The 14,836-nt window shown below is 38.1% G+C and overlaps 1 non-coding gene across 1 annotated transcript; it reads left to right on the forward strand.

Moving 5' to 3' along the window:
- The first annotated feature begins 4,843 nt into the window (after positions 1-4,843).
- LOC133051343 (U6 spliceosomal RNA) lies at positions 4,844-4,950 on the forward strand. The gene has a single exon (XR_009691842.1). It is a non-coding gene; the product is annotated as a U6 spliceosomal RNA (small nuclear RNA).
- Positions 4,951-14,836: the final 9,886 nt, after the last annotated feature.

Consider the following 14,836-nt stretch of genomic DNA (forward strand, 5'->3'; position numbering starts at 1 on the left):
TGCTACTGGAGATCAGTGGAGAAATAACTCCAGAAAGAATGAAGAGACGGAGTCAAAGCAAAAACAACACCCAGCTGTGGATATGACTGGTGATGGAAGTAAGTCCAATGTGTAAAGAGCAATCCTGGAATGTTAAGTCCATGAATCAAGGCAAATTGGAAGTGGTCAAACAGGAGATGGCAAGAGTAACATTGACATTTTAGGAATCAGCAAACTAAAAAGGATTTGAATGGGTGAATTTAACTCAGATGACCATTATATCTGCGACTGTGGCAAGAATCCCTGAGAAGAAATGGAGTAGCCCTCATAGTCAACAAAAGAATTCAAAAAGCAGTACTTGGATGCAATCTCAAAAACAACAGAATGAGCTCTGTTCATTTCCAAGGCAAACCATTCAGTATCACGGTAATCTAAGTCTATGCCCCAAACAGTAATGCCGAAGAAGCTGAAGTTGAACAGTTCTAAGAAGACCTACAAGGTCTTCTAGAACTAACAACCAAAAAGGATGTCCTTTTCATTACAGGGGACTGGAATGCAGAAGTAGGAAGTCAAGAGATACCTGGAGCAACAAGCAAATTTGGCCTTGGAGTACAAAACAAAGCAGGTCAAAAGTTAACAGAGTTTTGCCAAGAGAATGCACTGGTCATAGCAAACACCCTCTTCCAACAACACAAGAGAAGACTCTACACATGGACATCACCAGGTGGTCAGTACTGAAATCAGATTGATTATATTCTTTGCAGCCAAAGATGGAGAAACTCTATACAGTCAATAAAAACAAGACCGGGAGCTGACTGTGGCTCAGATCATGAACTCCTTATTGCCAAATTCAGACTTAAATTGAAGAAAGTAGGGAAAACCACTAGACCATTCAGGTATGACCTAAATCAAATCCCTCATGATTAAACAATGGAAGTGACAAAGTTCAAGGGATTAGATCTGATAGACAGAGTGCCTGAAGAACTATGGATGGAGGTTGGTGATAATGTACAGGAGGCAGTGATCAAGACCATCTCCAAGAAAAAGAAATGCAAAAAGGCAAAATGGTTGTCCGAGGAGGCCTTACAAATAGCTGAGAAAAGAAAAGACACGAAAGGCAAAGGAGAAAAGGAAAAATATACCCATTTGAATGCAGAGTTTCAAGGAATAGCAGGGAGGGATAAGAAAGTCTTCCTCAGTGATCACTGCAAAGAAATAGAGGAAAATAACAGAATGGCAGTGACTAGAGATCTCGTCAAGAAAATTAGAGATACCAAGGGAATATTTCATGCAGAGATGGGCACAATAAAGGATAGAAATGGTATGGACCTAACAGAAGCAGAAGGTATTAAGTAGAGGTGGCAAGAATACATAGAAGTGTACAAAACAAATCTTCATGACCCAGATAACCATGATGGTGTGATCACTCACCCAGAACCAGACATCCTGGAATGTGAAGTCAAGTGGACCTTAGGAAGCATCACTGCGAACAAAGCTAGTAGAGGTGATGGAATTCCAGTTGAGCTATTTCAAATCTTGAAAGATGATGCTGTGAAAGTGCTTCACTCAATATGTCAGCAATTGTAAAATTCAGCAGTGGCCACAGGACTGGAAACGGTCAGTTTTCATTTCAATCCCAAAGAAAGGCAATGCCAAAGAATGCTCAAACTACCACACAATTGCACTCATCTCACACACTAGTAAAGTGATGCTCAAAATTCTCCAAGCCAGGCTTCAGCAATACGTGAACTGTGAACTTCCAAATGTTCAAGCTGTTTTTAGAAAAGACCGAGGAACCAGAGATCAAACTGCCAACATCCGTTCAATCATTGAAAAAGTGAGAGAGTTCCAGAAAAACATCTACTTCTGCTTTATTGATTATGCCAAAGCCTTTGACTATGTGGATCACAATAAACTGGAAAATTCTGAAAGAGATAGGCATACCAGACCACCTGACCTGCCTCTTGAGAAATCTGTATGCAGGTCAGGAAGCAACAGTTGGAAGTTGACACGGAAAAACAGACTCGTTCTCAATAGGAAAAGGAGTACGTCAAGGCTGTATATTGTCACCCTGCTTATTTAATTTATATGCAGAGTACGTCCTGAGAAATTCTGGCCTGGATGAAGCACAAGCTGGAATCAAGATTGCCGGGAGAAATATCAATAACCTCAGATATGTAGATGACACCATCCTTATGGCAGAAAGCGAAAAAGAACTAAAGAGCCTCTGGATGAACGTGAAAGAGGAGAGTGGAAAAGTTGGCTTAAAACTCAACATTCAGAAAACAAAGATCATGGCATATGGTCCCATCATTTCATGGCAAATAGATGGGGAAACAGTGGAAACGCTGAGAGGCTTATTTTTTGGGGCTCTAAAATCACTGCATGTGGTGACTGCAGCCATGAAATTAAAAGACGCTTACTCCTTGGAAGGAAAGTTATGACCAACCTAGACAGCATATTAAAAAGCAGAGACATTATGTTGCCAACAAAGGTCCATCTAGTCAAAGCTATGGTTTTACCAGTAGTCATGTATGGATATGAGAGTTGGACTATAAAAAAACCTGAGCACCGAAGAATCGATGCTTTTGAACTGTGGTGCTGGAGAAGACTCTTGAGAGTCTTTGGACTGCAAGAAGATCCAACCAGTCCATCCTAAAGAAAATCAGTCCTGAATATTCATTCAAAGGACTGATGTTGAAGCTGAAACTCCAGTACTTTGGCCACCTGATGCAAAGAACTGACTCATTTGAAAAGATCCTGATGCTGAGAAAGATTGAAGGCAGGAAGATAGGGGTCAACAGAGGATGAGATGGTTCCATGGCATCATCGTCTCAATGGACATGAGTTTGTGTTACCTCTGGGAGTTGGTGATGGACAGGGAGGACTGGCGTGGGGTCACAAAGAGTCAGACATGACTGAGTGAACTGAACTGAACTGAACCTAAGAGAGTAAGACAAAAGTCTGTGGGTAACAGAGTAGCATGATGGAAAGACCCTGGGACCTCAGTGATGCTGTGGAGCTGCTGAATTAACCAACCCTAGCACTTCAGATTTATGTTTCAGTCTCTGAAATAAATCTTATGTTACCTGTAGCCCCCTCCCCAAATCCTGACTAATACAACCTAAGATTCAAGCCATAAATAATTAGAAAAATGGTTAGTACCTGAGCCAAAAGCAGCTATCCATAGGGTAACTGCCAAGGAGTCAGGATTTGAGAGTCTACCAATCAGGACCTCTTGGCTGAATCACACCTAAAGAGACCAATCAGATCCTTTCTGAAAGAGCCTGAATAGATTTTTCTCCCATCTCTTCAGAACCTCCCTCCCTCAATTAACTCATCTCTCCTCTGTATCATCAATGTCTTCTGCTTATACTAGCACCTTCTTAAACACCATTTAAATAGTTCATAGTAAAAAACTAACATAACATCTTTGTCAAACATCAACTGTCTTACATATGACACTCTAGCTAGCTTCTTTCTTTCACTATCAACTTATCAAAATAGTTGTCGCCAGTTCCTACCCTTCAAGTCACTCTTCAACCCATGGCAATTCACGTCTGTGCTCCAACAGGGTGTGGTCTTTTACAGATGTTACAGAATGGTCATAAAATAGGGAAAAATCTGAGTAACAAACAAACCCAAAAGTCAGTCATTTAGAACAGTAGCCACCACTGATTGTCTTTCATGATTCCAGGGATTGACGATGACTATGCCTATTGACTATGATTCTAGTGGGTAATTCTATCCTGCATGGTGTTGTCTGGAGCTGTGGTCATCTGGAGGCCTGACTGGACTAGAACATCTACTATGGTTCATTCACAGGGCTGGCAGGTGGTGTTGGCTCTTGGCTGGAAGCTTGAGTCCTTTCCTTCATGGTACCTTCATGTGTGGGGTTCCCACAGCATGAATGCTAGATTTTTAGGAGGAATGTTTCAAGTCTGTGAAAATAGAAGCTGCCAAGTCTCAAAGTTAACGGTTTCACTTCTGCCATATATTATTGGTCAATACAAACACAAAGCAGTCTAGAATCAAGGGGAAGGAAATAAGTTTCACTTCTTGATGGGGGGAAGAGGAAAGAATTTGCAACCAACTTTAATATACCACTGTTACTAATGGCCTTCCTTATTGCTAATTACAGTGAAAATAATAAGGTTTCTATTTTCTGTGGCATCTCAACTCTTGAAATATTTCATTCTTTCAACTTTCATGACAACACACTCCCCTAGTTTTCTTGAGCCACCCTTAACCCTTTTGTTAAGAATCCACTTCTCTTCCTCAAACTCAAAATAGTATTATTCCTTAGTATTCCATCCTTGGTCCTCTTCTATTATCACTTAATATTTTTCTGTTTATCTTATTGGACATTCTAATACACTCTCAAGACTTCCATTACAATATACATATTAATCACTCTCAAGTCTTTAGTCATATTTACTGAACATTTCCTATTTCCATCTAAGTATCTTATAAGAATCACAAATTCAGAATATCCAAAATTGAGCCCATCATATTTTCTCCCAAAGCTTCAGTGTTATCTCTCTCTCTCTGTGAATAGCACTGTAATTCCCTCAGTTACATAATACAGAGAATTAATCATTTTTGACTCCTTTCTTTTGCTCAACCCTATATCCAGTTAACAAAGCTAGTTTATTATCTCTTTAATATCTTTCAAATTAGTTAATTTGCCTACATCTCTTCTCTAGTACTCTAGTCCTGAACTCTAGTTCAGATCACTATCATCTTTTACCAGACATATTTGAGCATCTTTTATTGAGTTTTCTCATTCTAGATTGGCCTCCTCTTTAATTCATTTTCTATACTGAAGCCAGAGTAGCTTTTCGTGACAGTACTATCTTATGCTGTGCTCAGTTAGGCAGCATATATTCTGAAGTTGGAACAATACAGAGAAGACTAGCATGACCACTTTGATAGAATGACTTACAAATTCTAAAGTATTTTTTTTTCTTTACTGATGGACACACAATCTATAAAGGTATACTTTGCATGGCAGTAACAGCACACAGGAAGAGAAGATGAAGTCATACAGGAGCAAAGTTTCTATATACTATTGTAATGAATTAGGTATTAATCTGAACTAGACTCTTATAAATTAAGACATTAATTGTTATCCTTATAGCAATCACTGGGTTTCCCTGATGGCTCAGTGGGTAAAGAATCTGCCTGCAATGCAGAAGACACAGGAGACACAGGTCTGATCCCTGGGCTGGGAAGATCCCCTGAAGGAAAAATGGCAACCCACTCCAGAATTCTTGCCTGGAAAATCCCATGGATGGAGGAGCCTGGCGGGCTACACAGTCCATGGGGTCTCAAAGAATCAGACATGAGTGAGCAACTAACAAATGTATAATTAAAAATCTTTTAAAAGATATAGCAATCATAAGCAGATATATACCTGACAATCCCAAACTTGTGAATCAAAAGCTAACAGAATTGAAGGGGAAAAGAATCAATTCAGTAATAACAGTTGGAGATTTCCACACCACACTTTCAATAATGGGTAGAAGAACTAGACAGAAAATCATCAAGCTAGTAAAAGACTTGAATGATATTATAATTGTATTAACAGAGAGAGAGAGAGAAGCCTCCATTCAACAATTACAAAAAACACATGCTTTTCAAATACATGTGGAACATTTACCACTATAAAATGTATGTTAGGCCATAAAACAAGTGTAAATAATTTTTGAAAGATTGAAATCATATGAAACATGTTCTCCAACCACAATGGAATGAAATTATGAATTAATAACAAGGAAATCTGGCAAATTCATGAATACATGGAAATTAAACCCAGTCATAATCAGAGAGTCAAAAAGGAAATAACAAAGGAAATTAGAAAATACTTTAAGATGAATGAAAATTAAAACACAGCATACCAAATGTTATGGGATGCAATGAAAACAGTGTACTATATTTGCCTATATTTAAAAAGAAAGAAATCAATAGCCTAATATTCCACCTTCAGGAACTAGAAAAAGAAAAGCAAACTAAGTCTAGAGCAGGAGGACAGAAATAATATAGGTTGGAGTGAAAATAAAATAAGGAATAGAAAAATAATAAAGAAAATCAACAAAACTGAACATTGGTTCATTGAAATGATCAACAAAATTGACAAATCTTTTAGCTAGCCGAATCAAGCGAAAAAGAAAATACTAGAATTACTAAAGAAAAAACGAAAGTCACTCAGTCGTGTCCAACTCTTTGTGACCCAGGGACTGTAGCCTGCCAGGTTCCTCTGTCCATGGGATTCTCCAGGCAAGAATACTGGAGTGGGTAGCCGTTCCCCTCTCCAGGGGATCTTCCCAATCCAGGAATCAAACCTAGGTCTCCTGCATTGCAGGCAGATTCTTAACCGTCTGAGCCACAAGGGAAGCCCTACTAAAGAAGGAGGGGATATTATTATCAACATCACACACAAAAACAGATTATAAGGTATTATGGACTGAATGTTTGTATCCTTCAAAATTCGCATACTGAAGTCCTAACACCCAATGTGTTAGGAGATAGGTGTTCGGAGATAGGATCTTTGAAAAGTAATAGGGATAGATTAAGTAAAGAGGGTGGAGCTCTCACAATGAGAATGATGAGACTAGTGGCTTTAGAAGAGATAGATCTTTCTCCCTCTTTCTCCGCCCCCACTCTTGCCTTCCCTTCTTTCTACCCCACCTCTCCCCTCACCCTAGGTGCATGTGGGGAAAGGCCCCATAAGGACACAGTGAAAAATGTGGTGGTTTGTACGGCAGGAAGAGATTTTTCATCAGGAACCAGATTGGCGGACTGGGTCTTCCAATTTCCAGAACTGTGAAAAATATATTTCTACTATTTAAGCTACCCAGTCTGTAGTATTTTTTATGGCATCCTGAGATGACTAAGATATAAAGCCTACAGTATAGGCCGACAAAGAAGATAACTTTGATGAAATGGATAGATTCCTAGAAACAGAAACTACCAAAGTTGATTAATGAAGAAACAGAAAAATCTGAAAAGGTGTATAACAAGTAAGCAGCTCAAGTTAGTAATCAAAAAAGTTCCAGCAAAGAAAAGCACAAGACTATATAGCTTCATTGGTGAATTCTACAAAACATTTCAAGAAGAATTAATACCTGTTCTTCATAAACTTTTACAAATAAAAGAAGAAGATGGAACACTTCCTAATTCATTTTTTGAGGCCAATGTCCCTGATAGCAAAGCAAGACAGAGACATAACAAGAGAAAACAGCAGACCAAATCCTTATAAATATAGAAATAAAACTCCTCAACCACGTACATATTAGCAAACTGAATCCAATAAAACATATAAAAGAATTTTATAACATTGTCAGGTGGGATTTATACTTGGTGCAACATATGAAAATCAATAGAATATACAAATTAATATGATAAAGGGGGAAAAAACCCACACAATCGTGTCAATAGATGTAGTAAAGGATATTTGACAAAATCCAACATCCTTTAATGATAAACAGACAAACCAAAACCACTCAACAGAACCCCCACAGCTAACATAATACTTAATGACAAAAGATTAGAGGTATCCCCCCGAAGATCAGTTACACGGCAATCACACTCTAATCTGATATCACTTTATAATTTCAAAGTTATATGTGTTATAGTTAAAAATACTTTTCAAATGGTATAGTTCAGTTTTTATTCTTTAAATAAGTACATGTGATGCACAGAAATGAGTTTGGAAGTCTATGTACCAAGAGACTGGCAGTGGTAATCTTAGATGATGGCAACAATGGTGATCTTTACATATGCTTTGTTTGTTTGATTTATTTCTGTTATTATAACAACATTGTTGAGATATAACTCACATACTGAACATTCCACCTGTGTAAAGTGTAGAATTCAATGGTACTTATGCAATCATCACCACTCTCCAGTTCCAGAACATTTTCCTCACTCCACAAAGAAACCTCATATCCATTGGAAGTCACTTCTCACTTCCCATTCCCCCATCCCCTGACAACCCCTCATCTACTTTCTGTTTGCATGAATTTTGATCTAGATATATACTGTATAAATAATATCACGCATTATATGGCTTTTGTGTCTGACCTCTTTCACGTAGCATAATGTTTTAAAGGTTTGTCCACATTGTAGCATGTATCAGCACGTTCTTTTTTTATGGTTGAATAATATTTCATTGCATGGATATACCAGATTTTCTATATCCATTCATCAGTTGATGGACATTTGGGTTGTTTGTTTCTTGGCTATTATTAAAAATACTACTGTGAACATTCATGTACACAAGTCTTGTATATAGATAATTTTTCATTTTTCTTGGAATATAGTAAGTGTATACTTAACAGTATTTAGAAACTACCAAACAGTTTTCAAAGTGTTTGTACATTTTATATTGCCACAAGCAAGGTATGACATTTCTCATTGTTCTTTATCCTTACTGACTTTTGGTTTGGTTAGTCTTTTAAATTTTAACTTTTTAAATGGATGTATAATAATGTCTCATTGTAGTTTTAACTTGCATTTCACTGATGACTAATGATGTTAAGTGCCTTTTCAGTCCTTATTGGCTATTAGTGTATCTTCTTTTTAAAACTATCTTTTCAAAATGTTTGTCCATTTAAAAATTGGATAAAGATGCTAAACACATGGATACTTGAAAGTATTCACTTTAACCAAAGATCTCAAGCTCACTCATGTATCTTTTTCTCCTTCCCTTTAGTTAAGTTTTCCATAGCTCTCCTTTTTCTTTTATAAAAATTTCTTTAAAGTTGGAATTGAATTTTATAATTTGACTAATGAAAAATATTCAATTTTAAAATAAATATCAATTGTTTAAAAAAATTGAAAAACAAAAATGTATGTAAATTGTCATGTACGTGTACCTTTTTGCATTACTGCACAGTGAAAAAAATTGAATTGTTTCTTTTTTGACACTGATTTGTAGGAATTTTTATATATTCTGCACATAAGTCCTTGTGAATATTTCTACCAGGCTGTGGCTTGCCTTTTCATTTTCCAACTTTGTTTCCATTTTTAATTTTTAAATTAATGTGATATTAATTTTTGGCTGCAGTGGGTCTTCATTGTTGTGAGGGAGCTTTCTCTAGTTGCCGTGAGTTTTCTCTAGTTGCAGCGAGCAGGGGTCACTCTCTAGTTGTGGTGCACAAGCTTCTCGTTGAGCGGCTTCTGTTGCTGTGGAGCATGACCTCTAGGTAGCTCCTGCCTTAGCAGTTGTGGCATGTTGGCTTGAGAGCACAGGCTCAGTAGTTGTGGCACATGGGCTTAGTTGCCCTGGGGTGGGTCCTCCCAGAGTAGGGCTTGAACTCATGTCCCCTGCATTGGCAGGTAGATTGCTAACCACTAGACCACATTTTCCAACTTTGGGTCAAGCACTACTATTAGACTTCACATATTGAGCAGGTCTTAAGCTTTATCATCTGTCCCCCATCCACACCTCCTGTGAAACCATTAAAAATGAAATAGATCACCAGAATTTGACACACATGTCTAACGGCAAAAGCCATTCCTGGTGTTCCCCACCTCCTAGGAATTCTCTGTGCACTTCACCAATGTTTTTCTTCTTAGAATCTTTATTTTCTTGGCAGCTCAGTAATGTATTTGAACGTTTTTGTTTGTTTCTTTCTTTGTTTTTTTACATTTTATATGGCAGAATTATTGCTTTCGGTAGGAGGACCACCATTTTCCTTGCAGTGAGCACTAGCCATGTGACACAGTTCTGGCCAGTATGATAGAAAACGAAGTCTACAGACAGTGATCCTTTCTTCTTCCTTCTGCTTTGAATATGGATGTAAGACTCAGAGATGCTGTTGTGGTTTCTAATTCATGAATTGATAAAATAACAGATTTACCAACAACAGCAAAATGGAAGGAGAATAGGAACCATAAACAATAACATCATGAGCTGTGGCACCAACCCTAGATGTATTACTCTAAACATGTTAAGTTAAAAAAAAGGTGATATAAACCCTTATTTGCCTAACAATTAGATAATTGGGTTTTCTGTTACTTGCCATCAAAAGTTAATCATCTTTAGAGATATAATACTTATACATTCATTCATCTATCCAATCAATAGGGATATATTTACCACATACTGAGTGCCAGGCACTGTTTATAGCATAATTTATCAATACAGACTATATTATTATTTGAGAGCATTTTACACATTTGTGGGAAGGTTTTTATAAAAGTGTTAGAATAACTGGGGGTTAGTACTACTTAATGGGTTGATTCTTGGAATATAATATTTCTTAAAATGCATGGGACAGTCTCATGAAGTGAGAATTGTCCAGTAGCCAGCATACTTTGCAACACCTTCCAAGACACACATTTCTGTAAAAAAACGGAGTTTTTAATGATCTGAACTCAGAATCTAACTCCATTTTACAACCAAATATTTTCTGCAATACTTAATAGATCCAAACTTTCTAAGAATATTTTGTTAGAAATTTACCATAAGTTATTCAAGATCACGAGTAGCAATTCTGCATATGGTTTTTGAGTCTCCAGTATAACAAACCTGCATCAGTCTGCTTTTATAGCATTCTCAGACTGATTCTACATATACGTGCAGGCATCTGATGATGTTATTATATCTACCAGTCACACCTAGACATTTTCAGATTGAAGTACATATTTTATTATAAAGAACTTTGCTTTTATTTAGTCCTTTATATTATAATCATGCATTGTGGGATTTTTTTGATAGTATGTTCCTATGTAAGTTATATTAATTATTTAAACTAGAGGATGAGATGGTTAGATAGCATCACCAACTCAATGGACTTGAATTTGAGAAAACTCTGGGAGATAATAGAGGACAGATGAGCCTGGTGTGCTGCAGTCCATGGGGTTGCAAAGAGTCAGACACAGCTTAGTGGCCAAACAGCAACAAAGTAATTTAATCTCAGAATTGTAAGCAGGTCTTATAAAATATCTATCATAAAAAGGAGAGCCGGGCTTTGATAGAGTTAAGAATTACTGGCTTTAATAGTAATTTCATATCTTTAAGAAATTATTAAATAACATTTACTATTTCTTAGTAAGATGACAAGAAAATGTGTAAAGAAAAAGGAAACTCCTGCTTGTTTGGAAAACTTGACCCTCAGCAAGAATTTCCTGCTTACAGAATCTAAGTATGTGAGTTTATACCTTATGGCTGTTTGACTCAGATCACAGATGTTCCTGCCCCTCTACCAACTGCCCCTGTTCCTGGTGCCTGCTGGGGATGGTGTGAAATGATCTTTCCAAGAATTTGGCTTTACTTCTCTTGAAGTGTGTGATCTTTCCTTTGAAGGGAGAACACAAGGAGTACCTACTGACTTAGAGAAATAATGACAGAAGTGTGACTTGGCTAGGATCATGCAGAAGATAGTGAGAGTTGAAAGCTAGAATATAAACTCAAATTTACTCACTCCTTAGGCTAAATAAATTTTAGTTCACTAATATATGTTTCAAATGTTGGGGGATGAGAAGAAGTTAAGAATATCTGTGTATGGTCAGGAAGAGCTCTCTCCTCTTTGAGTTTAATGACTTTAAAAAGGTGGCTCTCACTTCCATATGAACACCTTCCGTTGACCCTTCTCTTTTTCTTTGTGAGAAAAGTGGAAAAAAGGAAAATCTCAAAGGTCACGGAAATATTAATTGGCAAGGTGGAGGTCAGCTCCCTGACATTCTAGGTAGAAGTCTTTAATACAATAAAGCGAGTTGATGTTCACCTCTTTTTATAGCTTTAAAATGTCCTCGTTAGCCAGTTACACGCAGTCCCCTTTTCCTTCGTTACCACACACCTCTAGTTCACCCTCATCTCTCTTACTGTGTACATGGAGTTTTCCTGTATGTTTCACTGGGATCTTTCCATTTTGCCCTACCAGACACATTTTGTTTAAAAGTATTATCAAAATCAAGTGAGAGATTTCAAACACAAAGTGACACTTGGAATAGCTTAAGTCTTGGGCAAATGTTGGAAACTCCCTAGAGTCCAGTTCATCATAGCTTCATATGTGTCATTATTTGTGCTTTATGAATACCCACAAGAAGGTTTTACTATGCTGGGTATTAATGAAGAGCTTAAAGCTACTTGCAGTTTTTTATTTGTTGCCCTGGGTGCATGGGCTCTTCATTGCTGCAAGAGGGCTTTCCTCTGGTTGTGGCAAGCAGGGGCTACTGTCTGTTTGCGGTGTGCAGGCTTCTTACTGCTGTGGCTTTTCTTGTTGCAGAGCATGGGTTCTAGGTGCATAGACTCAGTAGTTGTGGTACACAGGCTTAATTGCCCTGCTGCGTATGGGATCTTAGTTCCAGAATCAAGGATCTAACACATGTCTCCTGCTTTGGCAGATGGATTCTTAAACACTGGATCTTCAGAGAAGTCCCTTTTAGTGGTTTTTTTTTTTTTTTTAATATTTTGGTTGTGCCAGCCAGCTTGTGGGATCTTAATTTCCCAACCAGAGAATAAACCCTGGCCATGGCAGTGGAAGTGCAGGTTCCTAACCACTGGTCCATCAGGGAATTCCCTACCTGTAATTTTAGGTGAAGGATAAAGGCAAGCAAGATGGATCTGGTTCTACTGGAAATCCAACAGAGTTTTAACACTGTAGACTATTTCCTGTGTTGTCTGTGGAAATAGTCCAGAGACTATATTGTAATTGAGACTATAAAGGGGAGTGCTCAAGGGGTATTACTATGAAACTGTATTGCCACTTTAGCAAATTGGATAATTTTGGCTGCAAATGACAGAGAACTCAATCAATGGTGACTTAACCATTAGGACAATTCTTCCTCAATTGACAGCCATCTGGAGGTAAATGATACCCAGTTGGTCTGGAAGCTCATGGTGTAGCCAAGGATCCCAGCTTTTCCAGTCTTTCTTCTGGGACATCTCCACTGTGTCCTCCAAGCCCCTCATTATGGTTACATGGAGTAACTGCTGGCACTCTGAGCACAAAATCTCCCACATCTGCTTCAATCACTACCTAAGCAGGGAGGAAGTAGGAATGAGCAAAGGAGACTTTCTTTTCATGCCTTCCTATTATCTGAGAGGACAGTCTTTTCCTAAAGTTTTCGACAGAGCAGAACTTGGTAATATGCTCCTAGACCAAACACAGTCAAAGAGAAATGAGATTGTCATATGGTTTAAATCAGTCATGATTCTTTTTTTTTAATTGAAATATAGTTGATTTATAATGTCATGTTAGCTTCTGGTATACAGCAAAGTGACTCAGTTACATATATATGTATATCTATTTATATTTATATTCTTTTTCATATTCTTTCCATCATGGTTTACTGCAGGATATTGAACATGGTTTTCTGTGCTATACAGTGCTGGGCTGTGCTAGCTCACTCCAGTTGTGTCCGACTCTTTGTGACCCTATGGAGTGTAGCCCGCCCGGCTCCTCTGTCCAAGGGATTCTCCAGGTAAGAATACTGGAGTGGGTTGCCATGCCCTCCTCCAGGGGATCTTCCTGACCCAGAGATTGAACCGGCGTCTCTTACATCTCCTGCGTTGGCAAGTGGGTTCTTTATCACTAGCGCCACTTAGGAAGCCCTATGCTATACAGTGAGCTTCCCTGGTAGCTCAACTGGTAAAATATCTGCCTGCAATGCAGGAGTCCCTGGTTCAATTCCCAGGCCAGGAAGATCTCCTGGAGAAGGGACAGACTCCCCACTCCACTATTCTTGGGCTTCCCTGGTGGCTCAGATGATAAAGAATCCACCTGCAATGTGGGAGACCAGGGTTCGATCCCTGGATTGGAAAGATCCCCTGGAGGAGGGCATGGCAACCCACTCCAGTATTCTTTCCTGGAGAATCCCCATGGACAGAGGATCTTGGTGGGTTTCAGTCCATGGGGTCACAAAGAGTCAGATAGGACTGAGCGACAAGCACAGCACAGCACAGTTTGTATCTGCTAATCCCAACCTCAACATTTATCCCCTCACCTTACCCCTCTGGTAGCCATAAGTTTGTTTTCTGTGTCTGTGAATTCATTTCTGTTCTGTAAGTTAATTTGTGTCATATTTTAAATTCCACATATAAGTGATATCATATGGTATTTGTCTTTCTCTTTCTGACTTCATTTAACATGATAATCTTTAGGTCCATTTATATTGCTACAAGTGGCATTATTTTATTCCCTTTTATGGCTGACTAGTATTCCGTTATATATATATATATACACGTATAACAAGTCTTTATCCATTCATCTATCAATGGACACTTAGGTTGTTTCTATGTCTTGGCTATTGTAAATTGCTCTGCTATGAACATTGGGGGTGCATGTACCTTTCTGAATTATGGTTTTCATCTTTTCTGGGTATATGCCCAGGAGTGGGATTGCTGGATCATATAGTTGGTAGTTTTTTTTTAGTTTTTTGAGGAACCTCCACACTGTTTTTCATAGTGGCTACACCAATTTATATCCCACTTTTTTGTCATACTCTCTCCACAGTGTATTATTTGTAGACATTTTAATGATGGCCATTGTGTCTGGTGTGTGGTGATACATTATGGAAGTTTTGATTTGCACTTTTCTAATAATTAGCAAAGTTGAGCATCTTTTCACATGCCTTTTCATATCTTTTATGTGTCTTCTTTGGAGAAATGTCTATTTAGATCTTCTGCCCATTTTTTAATTTTTTTTTTTGTGGTTGAAAGTCTTTTTTAAATTTTATTTTTAATTAGAAGATAATTACTTTATAATATTGTGATGGTTTCTGCCATCCATCAACATGAATCAGTCATAGGTATACATATGCCCCTTCCTATTGAACCTTCCTCCCACCTCCCCCACCCCATCCCACCCCTCTAGGTTGTCACAGAGCACCAGCCTTGAGTTCCCTG

The sequence above is a fragment of the Dama dama genome, chromosome 33 (genome assembly GCF_033118175.1).
Source record: "Dama dama isolate Ldn47 chromosome 33, ASM3311817v1, whole genome shotgun sequence".
Lineage (NCBI taxonomy): Eukaryota > Metazoa > Chordata > Mammalia > Artiodactyla > Cervidae > Dama > Dama dama.